The 19,255-nt window shown below is 38.8% G+C and overlaps 1 long non-coding RNA gene across 2 annotated transcripts in view; it reads left to right on the top strand.

Annotated features, from left to right (window-relative positions):
- LOC110741011 overlaps positions 1–19,255 on the top strand; it is a 135,131-nt gene that overhangs the window by 10,300 nt on the left and 105,576 nt on the right. The window lies entirely within an intron of this gene.

Here is a 19,255-nt window from a genome sequence, read left to right as displayed (position 1 = left end):
AGCTGACCGAGAAGAGTCCCCCATGTGGTTCTTGGGGCTGAAATAAGTAAAATAATCCCCACCAGTAGCCACAGGAAAAAAAAAAAAAAAAAAAAAAAAAAAAAACCCCAGGCAAAATACCCATTACAAAATCTAAAACCCTCCTTTGTTGAAAACGATACTCCTGCTGTTGCTGTTCAGGGTCCACCTGTGTGCCGCTCGGGGCCCACCGAGCACTTGCCTTCATTTTCTCCTTCATTTACGGACTCGGTTCACACACACAGCTCACAAACCCAGGTCGTCTAGGGCCCTGGATGATGGAGTCTGCAGAATAAACCCCACCTTCTCCTAGTTGCTACCACTCACCACACCCTCCTGTCCTTATCTTTATTCGACTCAAGAGACCAGCACTTACCAGGCAAGGTGCATAGGTTGGTACCACTGGCTTTTGGGCTTCTGTGATGTGCGAGTCTGGGTTCTGCGATTAGAGTCTAACTTCCGAGAGGGTGGAGATTTCTTTCTGTATCCACATCCCACAGCATCCCAATGGAGAGGGGTTTTATGAAATCTTTATTTAGTGGTTTAATGATAATTATATAATAAACAGGGAACTTTAAAACAAAACGAAACAAAACAAAACAGTGGTGCTGTATACATGATGCAGTTTTACCTGAGGAAAAGAAGCTTTATTTCTAGTGAGGAAAATAGTGTAATAGCCACAGCTACCATTTAATGTGACACACTCGTGATCTCTGATAATCTCAACAATCCTGCAAGATATGGATGATTGTCCCATTTTAAAGATGAGAAATCTGAATTTCACACAGAGTAGCAAATACAGTGAGTTGTTGCATGTCTTCAGACTCCGAAGCCTGTGCTCTTTCCCTGAAGCCATGCTACATATTTCAATCTTTGTGTTCATTTACATTTAGATTTAATGTAGAAGATCAATGCACACATAATTATGGTGCATACAGAAGCACAGATAGAAAAGCTAGATCTTATTCTCATGGGAAGGACACACACTCAGGGAGAGTGGTTAGCAAGTCAAGAGAGTAAATGACAAGCACTAAATGAGAAGGACAGAGAATGTGTGTTGTGTAGAATAGTTTTGTTGAATACTTGTGCTTTCTTTTTTTTTTTTTTATTTTGAGAAAGAATCTCACTTTGTTGCCCAGACTGGTTTTGAACTCTAGGCCTCAATCGATCCTCCCACCTCAGTCTCCTAAAGTGCTGGGATTACAGGTGTGAACCACCGTGCCTGGCATCTGTGCTTCTCTCTAAAACTAGTGGTGCAGCTAGAACCTGGTGCCAGGAATGTGTGCCAGAACTGGATTTTCACGTTCCTGCTCTCTTGCAGGCAATTTTGACCTAGTGATTGTATAGTTTTATCTCAGAAATATGGCTATTACAACTTGCCCCACCCCATTCAGCTTGATTATTTCAATTTTAGCTAATTGAACAAATCATTTTGAGAGAACTGATGGATACAGCTCTTGCTTTGGGAGTGGTGGGGTGCGGATGCTTGACCCAGGCTGAGCCAAGCCAGCATAATGAGAGACAGCACCCATTATATTTGCTGCTTTTCCTAAACTCTGATTCTAACAAAAAGGCAGGATAACACTAATGATTAGGGCATCCACTTTTAGTAAATGAAATACCCTCCCTAAGAGCTCTACGCATCAAAATCTTGGGAGTTGGAGGTCACACACCTGCACATCCTAATGAGATTCATTAACACCGGGAGACTAAGGCGGTTTGCAAAGGGACGTTGTTGTGGCTATTCTCTCCCTTGACGAAGGGGTGGCTTTGTTGCTTTGCCTTCCTTCTGTCCATGTCTATCATTAAAATAGAAGTGGAGGCAGGGGCTGGAGGGAGAAACCCTCCACTAACTGCTTCCTGGAACTTGAAGAGGCTCAGCTGTTCCATGGACAAAAATGAATTCAGCACGTGGCACATGGCTGGATGGATATTCCTCACGACTTGGAGAGACTGCCAATTCAAGCGGAGTCTGAATCCTTCTAGAGGCACAGAACACTCAGGGAATGGTGGTGGCTGTTCTGACAGCATGTTCCTCTTTAGTGTGAATCTTTGAGAAGAGTGCACGCTCCCCGCAGCTGGTGTGAATGTGCTTCAAACATTGCTCTCCACCCATGAGGATGCATGGGACCCACTAGGGCATGTGACTGTGACCACATCACACACGGCCAAAGAACATAAACCATTGGAACAAGCTGGGTGGTTCGCAGGCATGGAGTATATGGTTTGTGTTGTCTATGTTGAGGCTGTGACAACGCACCTCCATCTACCCAGCACTGTTAGAAGGTATTCAGCCAAAGCCACCTATCCTGCCTTTGTGGATCTGATTGAGTTTGCCAAGTTAATACGGGAATGTCCTGATATTACCGTGTATGGGATTCCCATAATATCAAAGATTTTCAGTTCAAGGGATGGCAGTGGAGTGCAGCAGACAGACAATGCTGTTACTCACACTTTTTGTTTAACAAGCTTTCAGGGAGCTGTTAGTCTTTTGACTGCTGTTGTTTTTCCCTCCTATTTGTTTCTTTTTGTAATAAAAATAGTTTAAAAGTAATATATGTTCATGGCAGAAAGTGTGAAAAGTTTGGAAAACTATGAAAAAATCCAAGAAAAAGTTATTTATGATCCCACCATCAAGAAGGGAACAACCATAATGAATGTTTCGGTTTATTTATTTCTAGTCTCTTGAAGAGAGAGTTTACTAAGCTGTGTATGTGTGTGTGTAAATCATTTTTACTATGGCTACAATTGTATTATTGATTTAATTTTGAGTCCTGTTTTTGAGTAAGCCTCCGTATATTGTTGAGCAACTTTGCCAACATATTTTTTTTTTTTCTGGTTTAAAACATATTTTTTTTTTCTGGTTTAAAATACCACTTTGCCTACCACATGTTTATTTTGAGGGGAATTGAAAAACCTACCTTGATGGAAGCTTTAGTTCGAATGTAAACTAGCAAACTAGCATAGTTATTTTAAAGTAACTTCTTCTTTTTTTTTTTTTTTTGGCCTAGGGAGAGGCTATTTGTTTTTGCTTACATGACATAAAATGTGTTATCCTTTGTAGCTTTTTTTGGCAGGTGAGCAGGGAGATGCAAGATTGTGAAATCCCATTTTTATTTTATTTGATGATCCTCATGGATGAAATTCTCAAATCGGTGTATTTTTTTCGGATAAATGCATTACTCTTCCCCAAATCTAAACTTTATTTGCATTTCTCAATGAAACTCTCCTCATCTTATTTTCTGTTCTTCATCAAATTGTTTTCTTTCTTTAGAAAAGTGATCTTTGTAGAACATACATTTCATTTATCATGTAACATGTCTAAAACCCAGGTATGGCTTCTAAAACCCAGTAGAAGGGCACACCTGCTCCCTCACCTTCTCCTGTGATACTTGACAGCCTTTTTCTCTCTTCTCCCTTACACACTTTTGGCTAGAGCATGTTTCCAAGCATGTGTGTCCCAACCTAGAAGCCTTGGTTTAAGGCTTTCGTTATAACGAATGAGCAGTGAGCATATTCAAGGCCGTGCAATTAGATCTCAAAATAGCAACTTTAGATTTTTAAAAATAAAAGATACCCTTCCAATGGAAAGACATGATTCCAAATACACCTACGGTATAACATTTCTACATTAGTAAAAAAAAATTAAAGATACAATTAAAGAAGTATTGGCAAAGAGAAATAGAAAGTAGTGCAATTTAGACAGGAGCTAGCTCAAATAGAAAAAACAATTGACCAGAGATTAAAACATTGCAAATGACCAGAGAAGAATTTTCCCTTCTCCAGAAACACCTGCATAATGAATGCTAAGTAATGAGAAAAAGACAAAATAAGCCCCAGGATTAATCAGCTTTTATCTCTTTATTATAAAATAACACATGCATTGAAATAGAGTTTCCATAATAGGAGGCTTGTAGTCAGCATGATCATACGTCCTGACTTGCCCAGCATAGTCTCAGTTCTCGCCTCAAGTCCTTGAATAATTATTAATAGCAGTGTCTTTCACTCTCGACATGGAGCAGTTTGGACATTGAGTTATATGGTCCTCTGTAATAGCAAGACCGAAATGTTTGTGATATGAAAAATAATTAATGAATATACTGGTTTCATACAAAGTGTTTGGAATGTAGGTGGAATGGCAAAAGAAAAATCAACATGTAACATCAACAGCTCAGGTCTGCAGTAACATTGAAAGGTTGACTGAGTGAGGATTTCAGCAGAGCGTGGGGTATAGAGCGGGGTGTAAATGAAGAAGAAGAACAACTTGTATGATTATGATGTATTCCATTTATAGGGCAATAGACTTTGCATATACCCACACTCATGTGGTTTCCTTCGACTTTGGGTGGCCTGGGAGGAGGCGATATTAAGTTGACAGTGATGGAGGAGATGCCAGCCAACTCTCTGGTTTTGGTGGTGCCACACTGAAATTGCCCTTACTGGTTCTGGATGGGTGGAAATGAAAACAGACTGGAGCACGTTCAAAGAAGGATTGGGGTTGTCAGAGACAAAAGTCTGTTGGGAGATTGTTAGGTAACAAAATCTCATGTCAATATTGACTCACAACTAATGGATACCAATAGCTCTAGCTTTGAAAACAACTTAGGGTCCCACTTTTCGTGAAGATACTCAGATTCATGGAAAAAGGACCAAACCCAGAAAAGTAGCTCCTCGTGGGAGTATTTTCAGGTGATGGGACTGGTCATCAGGAAGAGGATGGCTGGTACGCAAACTCGGTGAATGTGTCTGTTGGAAAATTAAATTGTTTCTGTAGAATTTTTCTTATTTATTTTTGCTCTCTATTATCCAATCAGCTAATCGGTCTTTTTTTCTCCACCTACAGAAGTAGTTGAAACAAAAAGGACATTGAAGTGCAGAGGGTTAACATTCACATGTTTACATGTGGGAGAGGGTATCAATTAGTTGTTGTCCAAGATAAGCAATTGTCCAAGTGACTGGAGTGTCAGTTACTACTAACTGGGAAGGGTTTTACTTTCCACTGGCGGATAGATAGGTTCAATTATCCGAATTTACTGTGTTTGGAAATGACTTCCTGGCAAGTGACCCAGTGATGCTTGCATTCATCCCAAAAAGAGCTTATATCCCTGGCAGTTTGCTACTTGATACTCTGGAGGAGAAATCAGGACAGACTGACACTGTGGATTCACTGGTGACTCAATTTCTCTTTCTGAGTCATCCAGGAAGACTGCCTGAGAGGAAGGGAATGAGAGTGCAAAAGGGGGCATGAGGAAATGCATTCTGAAAGAAGGAATGTGGACCCATCGCTGTTTAGAGAGAGCAGTAGGAGAAAGATTGAAAATGTCGAAGGAGAAGTTTCTGAGGTTTCGTCATACAGTGTACAATGGAAACCATTTTCTGGGTCTCTCCACAAAATCCTTAGCAGAATTTCTACCTTCCCCAATGGGATACTGGGGAAAAATGGAACTTGGTCTTGTTTTCTTGTTTCACTTTACCAGCAGCAAGGATGGTGAGGCCTTAGGTCTGTTTCTTAATCTGCATGAGGAGGCAGAGTCGTAGGAGGATGGGTTGGGAAGTTCAAATGAGCAAATGTATTTGGACTTATTAAAGCTCTGCATAGAGCTTATCCTAGCTTTTGGTTCTGCTGCCTGTTGACCATGTCATTGCCAGTCTCACTGGTAGAGTCTTCAGGCTCTTTTCCTTCTTGGGCTAAAGTAAGCCTGCTGCAGAATCGAGGGAACTCTGAGGTCCAGGCCCTGATGGCAACCGTAGTCTCTTCACTAGACAGTTCAATTGTTCTTCTGATTCTATTTTCATGAATCACTCTCCGTCAAAGCAGATTTTAGTACAATAGTTCAAGGTGGTCTATTTTACAAGTTTTAGAAGAAAGTTGAATGAGAATAAGCTGTAATAAGTAATATCAAATTTAGTTTTAAATTTCATGTTAATCCAAACAAGTAGAACTGATTTTCTTAAGACATGAATCAAATTGTTTTACTCTTCAAATTAATGAGTTGATTAATAGACATTTTTGTCTATGCCTTACAATATGAAATTTCTTGTTATCAGATTGTACTAAGCTTCTGAATTTTCTAGGTAACGCCTTGGAGGTAAAAATTTTGCTAAGGATTTTGTAGAGAGACCCAGAAAATGGTTTCCATTGTTCATTGTGTGATGAAACCTCAAAAACTTCTCCTTCAACACTTCCAATCTTTCTCCTGGTGCTCTGGTTAAACAGTGATGGGTCCACATTGTTTGTTTGAGAATGGATTTCCTCATGCCCCCTTTTTCACCCTCATTCCCCTCCTCTCAGGCAGCCGCTGCATTTGGCCAGCCTGCACCTCCTCCTTCTTCTGGGTCTCTCCCTTGCATCTAGTCACTCTACTTTTTATATAAAACAATTCAGTTCTTTATTGACTTTTCAGTGTACTTCCTTCCAGCCTTCACCTTTGCTCCCCGTCTGTCTCAGAAAACAGAGGGTCATCCTTGGGACTCACTGTCTTGAGACTGGAAATGGAGTACTTAAAATAATGAAGTGGTTTTTGTTTGTTTGTTTTGTTTTGTTTTGTTTTGTTGAGACGGAGTTTTGCTCTTGTTGCCCAGGCTGGAGTGCAATGGTGCGATCTCAGCTCACTGCCACCTCCGCCTCCTAGGTTCAAGTCATTCTCCTGCTTCAGCCGCTCGAGTAGCTTGGATTACAAGCACCTGCCACCATGCCCAGCTAATATTTTTTGTATTTTTAGTAGAGACAGTGTTTTGCCATGTTGGCCAGGCTGGTCTTGAACTCCTGGCCTCAAGTGATCTGCCTGCCTCGGCCTCCCAAAGTGCTGGGATTACAAGCATGCCACCATACCCGGCCAATAATGAAGAATTTTTTAAAAATTCCTCTTATAATAAAATGACTTAATGACATCTGTTGACCCCCAGGACTGAGTAGCCATTTGTCCCAAACATCACAAAACGTAAAATTCTATGGAATAAGAAAACCCTAATTGACATTGCAATTTTAAAACATTTTATTTATAAAAAGAATGGAGAAGGGTTTATAACTGTTATTTACTTTCCTGGCCTTTGATAGATTGTTTTTTTCTAGTTTCTTCTGGTGGTTTACAAAATTGTTTTTTTAATATTTCTAAGTGCCCCGAGTTAACAACTGTCTTGTAAATAATATCTCCTATCAAAAGAAGGTTGGGGAAATAGAGAAAGAGGGGAGGGAAGAAGAGAATTATAGGCTTACAACACTTAGCATTTAAATGACTCATAATTGAAATACCAGCCAGGTGTGGTGGGTCACACCTGTAATCTCAGTACTTTGGGAGGCTCAGGTAGGTGGATTGCTTCACCCCAGGGGTTTGAGATCAGCCTGGGTAACATGGTGAAAACCCACCTCTACAAAAAATAGAAAAATAAGCTGGGCGTGGTGGCGCGCACCTGTAGTCCCAGCTACTCAGGAGGCTGAGATGGGAGGATCGCTTGATTCTGGGAGGTGGAGGTTACAATGAGCCATGATTGTGTCACTACACTTCAGCCTGGGCAACAGAGCAAGACCCTATCTCAAACAAAACAAAACAAAACAACCATAATTGAAATACCTCATGCACTATGTGATAGCAAAATTTATGGAGGTCAGTACCTCCTGTCCTTATGCAGGACTCAGTCTTGTGCTATGTGAGGTCACACAGTGGAATGGTTTACAGGGTTCAAGAATGAAACTCCAGAGTTTGGATAGCTCTTCGAACACTTAATGGCTTGTAACTCTCAGTTAATTACTTAACATCTCTCCTCCTCAGTTTCTTAAAAATGAAGATGACAGAATTACCAAGTTGTATGGCTTCAATGGGAAAATAGATTAAAATGCTTAGAAACATGTCCAGCACATTGTAAATACTTAATAAATGTCAGCTGTCATTATTTTTATTATAGGATACAGCTTTAATGATATTTTCACAAGGCAAACCAAATGACATGCTTCATAAGGCAGAACTGAAACGACAAGCACGAGGTATACATTATCTCCAGGTTTCTTGAATAATTCTGGAACAGAGCCAGGCAGGGCACCTGCCAGTGGTGGAGCATGGGTTTAAGACATGTTTGAAAGCATGGGCAGGGCCCTGCACTGTGGAATTATTTGCTTCAGTCTGGCATACCTTGATCTGTGAAAGTCACTCTGCAGCGCCTATCCCTGTCTTGACATAATCAACAAAGATTTGAATGTCCACTATCCACCATGCTCTTCTTCAGTGTGGGAGACACAGAAGTGGTCAACACCTGTGACATCTCATCTCAGCTCTCTTGTCACTTGCATTCTGGCAGGGGGTTTGTGGAGACAGCAAACAGATGACTATGAAGTCTGTAAATCTTTTGTGTTTTATAAATTTATGCTGTTTTTATTGAACTTTTTATTTTCAAACAATTGTAGATTCCCATGCAGTTGTAAGAAACAATACAGAAAGATCTCATGTACCCTTGACACAAAACATACATTTTAGTTTCTCTGGGATTAATGCCCTACACTACAATTGCTGGGTGCATGGTAGGTGCAAGTTTAGTTTTATAAAAAACTGCCAAACTGTTTTCCAGTGTGACTGTACAACTTTACATTCTTACCAGCAATGCACGAGTGATCCAGTTTCCCCACATTCTCTCCAGTATTTGGTGTTGTCACTATTTTTTTTTTTTAAACTATTCTAATGGGTAAGTAGTGATATTTCATTATGATTTTATTTTGCATTCCCCTGATGGATAATGATGTTAAGCATCTTTTCATGTACTTACTTGCCATCTGTATATTGGTTACAGTGAAATATTTGTTCATGACTTTTGTACATTTTCTAATTGGATTTTTTCCCAGTCAGTAGTTTGTCTTTTTATCCTCTTAACAAGGCCTTTTACAGAGCAAAATTTGTACTTTCGATGACATCCATGTTTACCATTTTTTTCCTTTATAGATCATGCTTTTTGTGTCTCATCTAAGAGATCTTTGCTTAGCCCAACATCCTAAAATTTTCTCTTATTTTTTTCTATACATTACATAGCTCTGTTTTTACATTTAAACCTGCGATCTATTTGGAGTTAATTTTTTGTATAAGGTGTGAAGTTTAGGTTGAAGATGCTGTGGAAATATACTTGATTTTTGCGTGCTTATATTTTATCTTGAGACTTGCATATTAGTTATAGAAGATTTTTGGAGATACTTTGGAATTTTCTTCTATAGATGGCCAATTACTCCAGCACCATTTGTTTAAAAAGCTACCCTTCCTCCATTGAATTGCTCCTGCACCTTTGTCAAAAATCAGTTGGGCATATTTGTGTGTATCTGTTTCTCTGTTTACTGTTGTGTTCCCTAGACTTATATGTCTTCCCTTCAACCAATACCACACAGTCATGATTACTGTGGTTATAAAATGTCTTGAAGTTGTGTCAACTAATTATTTTCACTTCATATTTTTTTTCAAATATTTTAGCCATTATAGTTCCTTTGCATTTTCATATAAATTTTTAAATAATCTTATCTATATCTACCACAAAATCTTGCTACAGTTTTGATAGCAATTGCATTTATCCTTTATATCAATTTGGGGAGGACTGACATCTTTACTGTGTCGGATCTTCCAATCCATGAACATGGTATGTCTTTCTATATATTTACATCTTCCTTAATTTCTTTAATCACTTTTTGGTAGTTTTCAGCCAACAAGTCTTTTATATATTTTGCTATATTTTCAACTAACAATATCTTATGTTTTGAGCAGTTGTTAATAATATTTTTAATTTCAGCATCCACATGTTCATTGATAGCATACAGAAATATATTTGATTTTGATTATTTATCTTGCATCTTGCAACCCTGTTGAGCTGATTAATTCTAGAACTTTATTTGAGATTCTTCTGGATTTTTACATAGATAATTATACTATCTGCAAATATGGATAGTTTTATTTCTTCCTTTTTAATCTGTATGACTTTATTTTATTTCCTTGCTTTATTCATTGGCTGCCAATATTATGTTGAAGAAGAGTTGTGAGAGTGGACACACTGGCCTTGTTCCCAGTCTTAGAGAAAAAAACGTTGTCTGTCAACATTAAGTATAATGCTAGCTTTTGCGTTTTTAAAAACAGATTTTCTTTGTCAAATTGAGGACGTTTTCTTCTATTCTTATTGTACTGAGAGATTTTTATCATAAATAGATGTTGAATTTTGTTAAATGATACTTCTGCATTGATTGATACAATCTTGGAATTTCTCTAGATTGTTAGTATGGCAGATTACATTGACTAATTTTTGAATGTTGAACATTCATGCATTCTGGTCATGTATATCTGGAATAATTGGTTATGGTATCATAATTGGTTATGGTATATAATTTTCTTTATATATTGATGATTTCTATTTCCTAATATTTTGTTAAAGGTTTTTTGCACCTATGTTCAAGAGGAATATTGATTCGTAGTTTCCTTTTTTCCTACTATTTTTGTATGGCTTTGTTATCAGGATAGTAGTAATAGCTCCATAAAATGAATTGAAAAGTATTCTCCTCATTTTATTTTCTGGAATAGATTGTATATAATTGATTTTAGTTATTTTTAACCACTTGGAAGAATTTTCTGGTGAAACTATCTGGGTTTAGATATTTCTACTTTTGAAGTTTTAAAATTACATATTTAATTTCCCTAATAGTTCTAGTGCTATTTAAAGTATGTATTTGATATTGAGTGAATTACAGTTGTTTGTGCTTTTTCAGGAATCGGTTCATTTTATCTAAGATTCTGCAGAATTTGGAGTGATATGTCCAGTTTCATTACTGACATCAATTATTTATGTCTTCTGTCTTGCTAGAGGCTTGGTAAATTGTATTGTTCTTTTCAAATAACTGTTTCTTTGCTTCGTTAATTTTCTGTATTGTTTTCTGCTTTCAATATCATGGATTTCTGCTCCAACCTTTAGTATTTCCTTCCCTTTCCTTGTTTTGAGTTTATTTTTCTCTTTCCTTTTTAGATTCCTGAGGTGAAAGCATGTATTATTGGGTTGAGGCTTTTTCTCCTTTACCATGTAAGCATTGAGTACTCTAAATTTTTCTTCAGCACTGCTCCAGCTATGTTCCACAAATTCCAATATGCTGCATTTCCATTTTATTCAGTTGTTTCTGTTTTAACTTTCTTTGAGATTTCCTCTTTGACACATGGGTTATTTAGAAGTCTGCTGTTTAGTTTCCAAGTTTTTAATATTTTTCTGTTATATTTCTGTTATTGATTTCTGTTCTGGTTCTCTTGTGGCTGGGTTTATGCTTCAGAATATGATCTGTGTTGTTATTATATGAGAATTCCTAGGAAGTATTTGTTTTCTGCTGTTTTGGGCCGGAGTATTGTATAAATGTCTATTAGATACTTTTGATTAATAGTGTTATAGTTCTTATATATCCATAAAGATGTTCTGTCTAATTCTAGCAACTGTCAAGAAAGAAGTGTTAAAGTTTTTGGCTATCTATTTTTCTCCTTTCAGTTTGATCAATTCTTGCTTCACATATTTCACAACTTTATTGTTTGATGCCCACACATTTTTTATTTGTATATCTTTTGGTGAATTAACCGTTTGCTCATTGTATAATGCCCCTCTATGTTCTTGGTAGTTTTATTAGCTCTAAAATCTACTTTTCCTTTGTCTTTTCTTTTTTTCTTTTTTTTTTGACAGTCTTGCTCTGTCTCCTAGACTGGAGTGCAGGGGTGTGATCTCGGTTCGCTGCAACCTCTGCCTCCCAGGTTCAAGTGATTCTTCCGACTCATCCTCCTGAGTAGCTGGGATTACAGGTGTGAGCCATCATGCCTGGTGTAAAATTTACTTTATTTAATATTAATATAGCCACATCTGCTTACTTTTAAAGTTAATGTTTGCATGGCATATTGTTATTTCCATTCCTTAATTTCCAATTTACCTCTGTCATTATAGCTTACACACTGATGTAGCTTCAGCAACTCCTGCCTCAATTCTCAAATATCCAGGCTAGCTTGGTGGCCCCTTTGTCCATGGGTCATTTATTTAATCCACTCTGCCAATCTCTGCTTTTAATTAGTGTTTTTAAACCATTTACATTTAATGTAATTATTCATAGTTTAAGACTGATATCTGCTATTTTATTTTTTGTCTTCTCCTTATTTTTTGTCTTCTCCTTATTTTTTGTTTCTTCTTTGTTCCTGTCTTTCTTGTCTTGTTTTTTCTCTTCTCTTTAACATTTTTTAGATGTCCTTTTGATTAATTTATAGTTTTTGAGTGTATCTCTTTGTATGAACATTGTAGTTATTGCTTAAATATAACCTTTTACATTTATAACACAGGCTACTGGTGTTGACATTTTATCAGTTCAAGTGAAGTATAGAAATCTTACCCATTATCCTTCCCTATTCATAATATAATTGTCATAACTATATTTTCCTACATATATTTATAACAAGTATATGAGATAACATTATAATTTTTGTTTTAACTATCAACCATGAATTAGGAAACTCAAGAAGAAAGGGAAATGTATTTATTCATATTTTCACTCTTTTTAAAATGAATTTCATAAAATCTAGATTGACAAATTTGGAAATAAAATTTCCAGTTCAAACACTCTATAACAAATTTCTTCTGAATAATTACAATGATGCCTGTACCCTATTTGATCTACGTACAGTTATCTTTTTGAGAAGTCTCTTTTCCAGATCTGCACAGATGTAGTAAAATGACTTTTGCTGTATCTCAACATTTCTTCATCCCGCCTCTCTTTTTTAGAGATGTTGCCTGACATATTAAGTAGCTCTATTTGCAAGGGAAATGTGTTTAAATGCAACTGTCATATCTGCTGCCATTGGAAAAACATGGGTTATTCTATTTGAATTGTTAATGATGTTTTTAAATCTAATGTACATTTACCAACTGATAGTGATGACCAAGATGAGACCTGAACTGTAGGATGGAATTCTGGCACATTAGATTATTTGAACTTTTTTTTTTTTTTTTGAATCTGATGTCTATTGTCTGGTGTGTGATGAGGACATCTCTGAACTTCATCATTCACAGATAATTCTGTGATTTTTACAATAACGATACTCAGGTTCAGCTGGAAAACATTTGAAAACACTATCCCAAACCTCAGTGTCTCTCATTACATCTATTGGAGTGTACAAGTTGATCATTTTTCAGTGTTTCTGCCTGAATAAATCAAAGTCATCAACCTTTCTCCCTTTGGGTTTAGTCAGTTACCTTTGCTGATTCTTTGATGGCAGCACATGCAGATACAGAATCAACTGAGTTCAGTGATATGTGGAAAGGTGGCCGGCATACCCATTCTCACCATCTCCTGTGTGAGAGGCAGCCAGGATGACCCCATGTGAGGAGCTGTCCTTGCTCAAACACCATGCCCTGCAGAGTGAGTGGCTCTCCTCTACTCCACAACTCCTGGGGAGTAGATTTTCCCATTTCTGGAGCCAACATCCTTGAGCCACTAGAGGACACCAAGTGCCATGATTAATTGCATTTTCTCCTTTCCTCAATGTCTACCCTGGATTTGAGGAAAAACCAAGGTTGAGTTTTATTGTACAACATCAGTGAATAAATAGATAAAGAAAATATGGTAAATATACACTTTAAAATACTATTCAGCTCTAAGAATAGTACTAAATCTTACCCCATTTGCAGCAACATGGATGGAACGGAAGGTTATCATATTAAGTGAAATAAGTTAGGCACAGGGATATTGCATGTTCTCATTCATATGTGGAAACTAAAAAAGTTGATTTCATGGATGTAGACAGTAAAATGATAGAGGTTGAGAAGTGTAGGGGGGATGAAGAAGGGTTTGTTAGCGGGTATTAACATACAGTTAGAATAAGTTCTAGTGTTCAATAGCACAGTAAGGTGAATATAGTTAACAACTCTGTGTGTGTGTGTATATGTGTATGTGTGTGTGTGTGTGTGTGTATATATATATATATAAAATTATTATTTGAGATGGAGTCTCGCTCTGTTGCCTAGGTTGGAGTGCAGTGGCATGATTTTGACTCACTGCAATCTCCGCCTCCTGGATTCAAGAGATTCTCCTGCCTCAGCCTCCCAAGTAACTGGGATTATAGACATGCCACCATGCCTAATTTTCTCTTTTTAGTGGAGACAGGGTTTCTCACCATATTGGCCAGGCTGGTCTCGAACTCATGACCTTAAGTGTTCCACCTGCCTTGGCCTCCCAAAGTGCTGGGATTACAGGCATGAGTCACTATGCCTAGTCACAATATACTGTATATTTCCTAATAGGTAGAAGAAAAGATTTGAAATGTTTCCGACACACATAAATGATAAATGTTCAAGGTGAAGGATATGTTAATTACCCTGATTCGATCACTGCACTTTGCATGTGTGTATCAAAGTATCACATATACCCCATAAATATGTACAATTATGATGTACCAATAAGCACACACACAATAAACCTGCTGTATGCCTTTGTGAACCAAATTGGAAATAGAGATTAAGAAGCATACTTCTAGGATAAAACCAGAATGGCAACTTGAAGGTCCCCGAAGAGAAACTTGGCTTTGAACCAGCTTCTGCATTTTTCTACTTCCATATAATGTGATGATAACATTTCCCTCCCATGATTATGTGAGGATTGAGTGTAAAAGCTGACACTTACTACATGATGACGCATCACTAGTACCGCCTGAAGACCTTTAGTGTCCACAGCAACTGACACGTGTTGAACACACTCGTATTTAATTTGATTGAACAGACCTGGAGCCTACCTTACTGACACAGGGGCCTTCTTAACAGGGGGCTTTCAGGATGTCCCCTGACATTTTATGGTGATTTATATATTTTAAAATATGAACCTATAGTTATTGCCTTAAAATATTTTCAATAAAACAAGCACAAAATAGTTTTTTTTTTGTTTTTTTTTTTTTTTTGCAACTGTGGCCTATTCATTTGTCAGGTTATTTGTGAGTCAGCTCACAAATAATAATTCACAAATTAGCTCACAAATAATTCACAAATCAGCTCACAATTAATAATTCACAAATTAGCTAACAAATAATAAACAAGCTATGAATCCATACATGCATAGAATATGAATGTAGTAATTCTTTAAAGAAAAGATTCTTAAAGTTAGAAAGGACCTTAGTCTTTTCTCTTAAGCCATCCCTAATTTGAAGCAGGAATTAGAATCTATCATTTTCGGGCACTGCTTCAATACGTGCTTCATTCTTGTATTCATTCACTCAGTGAGTATTGACTGTGCATGGACCATATCCACGTGATTTGTTAGGCACTGGGTGAAAAGGTCCCTAAGTAATTTAAAATCATGTAAAAGTGCATTTAAAGCAGGCAGGACCTACCCTGAGTGTTGTCATGTCCAACACTTGTTGCCTGCTTATTCGATGCTGGGAAGTGTTCCAAGTTGGTTACCTGGACTCATTCATTTGATCTTCATAACAAATTGGGGAGCAGGGTATTTGGAGTGCTGAACTCTCCCCATGCCTGTTCTACAGCTGAGGAAGGGGAGACTCGGAGCAATTCACTGCAACAGAGTTCCCACCCAGGCAGTCTGAATCCAGAATCTGGGCTTTTAATGAGGATGCCATAGAAGATGCTAGCACATAGTGAAGAAGTACCCAGTTCATCAAAGGGGGCTGGGGGCTGTGAGCTATCACAGCTTGCTTCTTATAAGGTGGCAGCCGGAAGCCAGGTATGGGGAACACGCCTTCTATGAACAGGACATTGGCCTTGGGCAGTTCATGAATGTATTCCTGAAAAATAAGAAAACACAAAACGAAACACTTCTAAATGTTATAAAAAGAGGGGAAAAAGGGAGTGGGCACAAGGAGCCCACAGAACAGTACCCCGTGGGGAGATAGAGAGCAGTCAGTGAGAATGGCAGGTTCTCTTTCTCATTTCTGTGACGATGTCATTGAGACATATGCTCCAGCCGTTTCCTTTCCTGCCGTTTGCCAAGATCCACCCGCTCCACCCTCCGGCCCCCACGCAGGCTGTTCTCTCCGCTGACACCCTCACCCTCCTAGCCTGGCGACACTGCCCTCCTCTCAGGGCCGTTTCCTGGGGAGCAGATCCTGGCCCCCGACTGTGTGGATCCCTCTACTGCACATTTTCCTACTATCTGCGGGTTTTCCCTCCTAGCACTCCCTGTAACTGTCATGAAGTCACTATTTAGACTAAGTGCCTGTTAATCGACTGACTGGTTCTTCCTCCTGATTCTGACTCTATGAGGACAAGCGCTGTCTCTCTTTTGTTGACCACTGCTCACCTGTTACCTAGGATAAGGCCAAGTTCAAAGTAAGTGCCTGCTGTCAGTTGGAACGTGGCCCCTCTGCCCATCCCACCAAAAAAACACAAAAAAACAAAACACAAAACAAAACAAAACAAAATGAAATAACAAGAAAAAGAGAAACAGATATGTTAGAGTCCTAAACCCTGGCACCTTAGAATATGACCTTATTTGGATATGAGGTGTTTATACCAAGTTAAGGTAAGGGCATTGGAGTGGCCCCAATCCAGGATGACTAGTGTCCTTCTAAAAAGGGGAAATCTGAATACAGGCACACACACAGGAGGGGGCCGTGTGAAGATGAAGGCTGAGATCTGGGTGATGCTTCTACAAGCCCAGGAACACTGAAGGCGGCCAGTAAAGCACTGAAGCTGGGGGAGAGGCCCAGGACAGAGTCTCCTTCACAGCCTGAGAGGGAACTCACCCTGCCCACACCTTGATCTTGGACGTTTGGCCTCCAGACCATGAGATGGTGCATGTCTGTTGTTAACCACCCAGTTTGTGGGACGTTGTTGTAGCAGCCCTAGCCAGGCAGCACAGTGTCTTCTAACTATTTATGGGATGCCAGAAGGAAGAAATGACGGGGGGAATCACTCAGCCCTTCCCTTTACTTGGAATAAGGGTGCATAGTCAATGTTTGTTGCTAACGCAATGCTTAGCACGTGCCATGTTTGTTTGTTTGTTTGCTTTATTTCTTCTTCGAAACCAGAAGAGTTTAATTAACTTTAGCTCTCAAAAAACCCAAAAGGATGTCTAACCTCCACAACGTTTTGATTATTTTTCACCCTGCTGGTTTTCTGACCCGAGAGAAGGAAGCAGAAAAAAGATTGTGGTGTCTCCTGAGACCATGTGTGACACCAGGTATAATCATCAAATCTCAAAAATCACATATCGTAGAACCAGCATGCAACTGTAAGGGGAAAATATGAGTCATCCAAGCATTTGCGATGATCTTGTCATGCACGGATTGGTACCTGGCAGGCTTAGTTTTCTCTAGGATTTCTGCCACCAACTGTCACTACATACTTTTCAATTTGCGCTTCCCCATCACTGCCAAGAATGAAGTACCTCCGTGCGACTTATAATTACCGAACTGCTCCCACCGCCCCCTACCCAAATCCCTGGAGGTTAAATTTGCACATTTTGACAAAGTAATTTCTTGATTTTGTTTTCTGTAGGAATCATTGAGGGTTTCCTGAACAAGTGCTATTATAAACAGAGAGTCAGTGTCAACACCAGAAAGTGCTTTATCCTCTGGCAGTTTAATTGTTCTCCTGATTTCCATGCTTTTCACTCTTTCTGAAATGTGACACTTTCTTTACATCTTGTACAAACACAGGTATGAAAACATTGGGCTGGTTTATAAATTAGAGCTAAAGTCTAGTTAAATTGCAAAGGTGATTTTTGCAAATAGATTCATAGCTTCTTTAAAGCCAGCTTCGAGGTTTCCCAGGCATTCCTGAATGGCTTGAGATTGATGTTCCAGGAGGCAGAACATCGAGGGAAGGCAGAGGATTCTCTAAAATGTTATTCAGTGGACCTGAGCACTCCATGCCACTTGAAATGTTAGTTCATCGTTGGCCCTTTGGCCAATGGCACAAGTACCTCGGCTGCACTGGGCCTGCCTTTCTGCTACATTAACGTGCTTTATGGTTCATAACGAGCCTTGGTAATTGGAGTCCATGTAGCCACTGCGAGTTCACCTCTTGTCCAAGACACAGCCATGTCTCTTGACCCCCTGACCTCCCACTCTCTGAGTTCTTTCTTTGCCACCTACATCTGTTCTGTATCTTCAGATTCCCACCTCTGGCTTTTCCCTGGATTCTTGATCTCAGCCTGTCAGCACATTTAAATATAAACCATCCTTGAAACAATACAACAAAACAAAATCCTTTTAATAAGCCTCTTCCTTGAAGGACAGCCCTCTTCTCTCATTTCCTTTCTTGCAAAAGCCTGCACAATGGACACTTCTCATCTTCTCTTTCTCACTTTCCATTCACATTGGCTACTACCCTGCCACCTCCCTGTATGTGCTCTCATTAAAGTAACCACTGTTTCTCTAATTTCCAAACTAGGAGGCTGTCGCTTCCCATCCTCTTTGACTTCTGAAGCACCTGACAGTGTTGACTGAGCAGCTGTGTGCTGAGCTAAGCCCAGGGAGTTTGGTAGCTAGAAAAGGGACAAATGGGTATCCAAGGTCAATGAATGGTTCTGAGGTCAAGTATAATTCCCTGCTGGGAATCACTGGCAGATTCAACTTCATCTCTTTTTCCCTGACTGGAGGTTAATTTTAGGATTTGTACTCATATCTTTCTCTTCTCTTCTTCATTTTCTTCTCTCATCTTCTCTACTTATTTGTTCTTCCTGGGTGACACCATCATTTTTTTTTTCCAGCTTCAAGTATACCTTGACTTCCAAATCTTTATTTTTACTAAAGCTGTTGGCTGAACTCTAAACCTATATTTTCAAATGCTCATTGGACATAACTCCAGTAAAGTCTTATAGGCATTTCAACTTAACACACAAAAGGAACTTGATAATATCTTCAAGTTTGTTCCTCTATTTATATTCCTTTTTTGTTCGAGATGGGGTCTCACTCTGTTGCCCAGGCTGGAGTGCAGTGGCACGATCTTCATTCCCTGTAACCTCTACCTCCCAGGTTCAAGTGATCCTCCTGCCTCAGCCTCCCAAAGTGCTGGGATTACAGGCATAAGCCACCATGCCCAGCTCCTCTCCTTATATTATTCATTTCAGACAAATGGCAGTGCCACTTTCCAGTATTCTAAGCTAGAATCTTGCATATTTCCCCAATTTTTCTTCTATTTTATTTCTTACCTTCAATGTCATTAAGTTTGGTCAATTCTTCCTCATACACAACTCTTTAAAAAATTCATTGTTGCTTTTCCATTTGCACTGCCATAGTTTTGGTTTTGCCCTTAGCATCTG

The sequence above is a fragment of the Papio anubis genome, chromosome 14 (genome assembly GCF_008728515.1).
Source record: "Papio anubis isolate 15944 chromosome 14, Panubis1.0, whole genome shotgun sequence".
Classification (NCBI taxonomy): domain Eukaryota; kingdom Metazoa; phylum Chordata; class Mammalia; order Primates; family Cercopithecidae; genus Papio; species Papio anubis.
Note: the sequence above shows the minus strand (reverse complement) of the source record. Positions and strands in the feature narration are given on the sequence as shown.